Raw genomic sequence first — 1,818 nt, forward strand, 5'->3', positions numbered from 1 at the left:
GTCCGATCTATTGGCTGGAATGGCTGGAAATTTAGTGAGCTCAACCTGTAGCAGAGTCGGTTTACAGAGGCAAAGTCATTCGGTCTTCTGTGCACAGACCAGCTTATGCACAGTCTCACAGTGAGCAACAATGCATAAAATCCAACAGTTTATTACAAGAAAGAAAGAGATGTTTTCCGTATACAGTGAAAAACGTTTGACAAATAAATTCCCACTGAGAGCTGAGAAGGTAGACTTTATAAAAATAGAACAAGAAGTTCAATTGCTGAGCATGAAGTGTATGATGCAGTGATATTGAAGACAGTGTAATACACCAATGTAATACACCAGAACAGTGCAAAAGAATACAACCACAATTACGATTTCCCAGGAAGACTATAGGACACTTCAATATCAAAGAATCCAGAATGCTGCACTGAAGAGATAAAAAAACTCGCAAATCATTATGATAAACATTTGGATTTGCTTTACAGAAAAAAAATCCTCTTCACTGATCTGTTATGTAAATATCAAACAACACTGAAAGCCGACTGAATTGTTGATGAAACATGCGAAGCAATAGTCCGAGATGCAAAATTTTGAACCTGTTTCTTTGCATCTTTTCGGCATTTTGGTAAATCCAACAATGTTTGCAATGCTTAAAGCCAAACAAACTCCAACCACTAGAAGATAATCAATGTTGAGCTTGATTAAGGCTACAATCCCCAATGCCACCCACACAACAGCTGTGAGATAAAGCGTCCACCAAAAGAGCCATGAATCCTTTTTGTTAATCCGGGATAATGACTCCTGATCTAGGGCTTCAAACTTCCAGACGCTGTCCCCTTGCTCACTGATCTCATTCCACCATCTTAGGCCAACTAATATCCTTCCACTAACATTCTTGACCACCCAAAAATCAAGAGCAGCCAGAAAGACCGTGACCACAAAAATGATCACAAAGGAATTCACAAACAAGGAAAACAAGACATAGAAAGCAATTGCAGCTCCTTTGAATAGTACGTGAAAGAGACACGTCAATGGATTTGCATAATTCTCCCCCTCTGCCATCGGAATGCGCTGAAGGTAATCAGAAACTCAGATGGGCTCCGTTCCATATCTCACTAGCGAAAAGAATAAACCAGGCAATGTCAAGAGCAAGTGCAGAGGCCAGCAGTACTGCATAAGTCCGACCCAGACTCTGACTGCTACTCAGAAATAATCACCTTTTCCGGGTCACCAACGAGGTTCCTCATCTCGAGAGACGGGTCAACTTCTCGCTCTTCTTTTTCTGTTGGCGCATCAGTCATTAAACTGATGTTTCCTCCTTTTTGAAACTCATTATTAATCTGACTACAAACTAAACTTTTCTGGGAAGAAGTGCAAATGGGCGGAATTATACAGCACAATATGTAATTTAGCGTGGATGTTTACACAGCATGGAGCATATATATATATATATATATATATATATATATATATATATATATATATATATATATATATATATAGATATATATATATATATATATATATATATATATATATATATATATATATATATATATATATATATATATATATATATATATATATATATATATATATATATATATATATATATATATATATATCAGTCACAATTACCAACAAAATCATAGAACCGTTCCATACAATATTTCTTCCTCGGCGATTAAACAACAGCTATACGACAGGCAGAACGAATCTTCAATGGATTATTAAAATGATGTATATTGCACGCAGACAATATATATACATACCCAGCAAGTTAGGATTTTTTCCGCCACCACTTACGCAATTGACATTTTAATTGGCTCA

At 36.0% G+C, this 1,818-nt stretch overlaps 1 pseudogene; it reads right to left on the minus strand.

Moving 5' to 3' along the window:
- Positions 1–491: 491 nt before the first annotated feature.
- Positions 492–1,093, minus strand: LOC149211012 (Golgi apparatus membrane protein-like protein ECHIDNA pseudogene; annotated as a pseudogene).
- Between the last annotated feature and the right edge of the window lie 725 nt (positions 1,094–1,818).

This window comes from Pinus tabuliformis, chromosome 1_2, assembly GCF_031772625.1.
Source record: "Pinus tabuliformis cultivar Carrire ecotype Pingquan chromosome 1_2, CPIR1, whole genome shotgun sequence".
Taxonomy (NCBI): Eukaryota; Viridiplantae; Streptophyta; class Pinopsida; order Pinales; family Pinaceae; genus Pinus; species Pinus tabuliformis.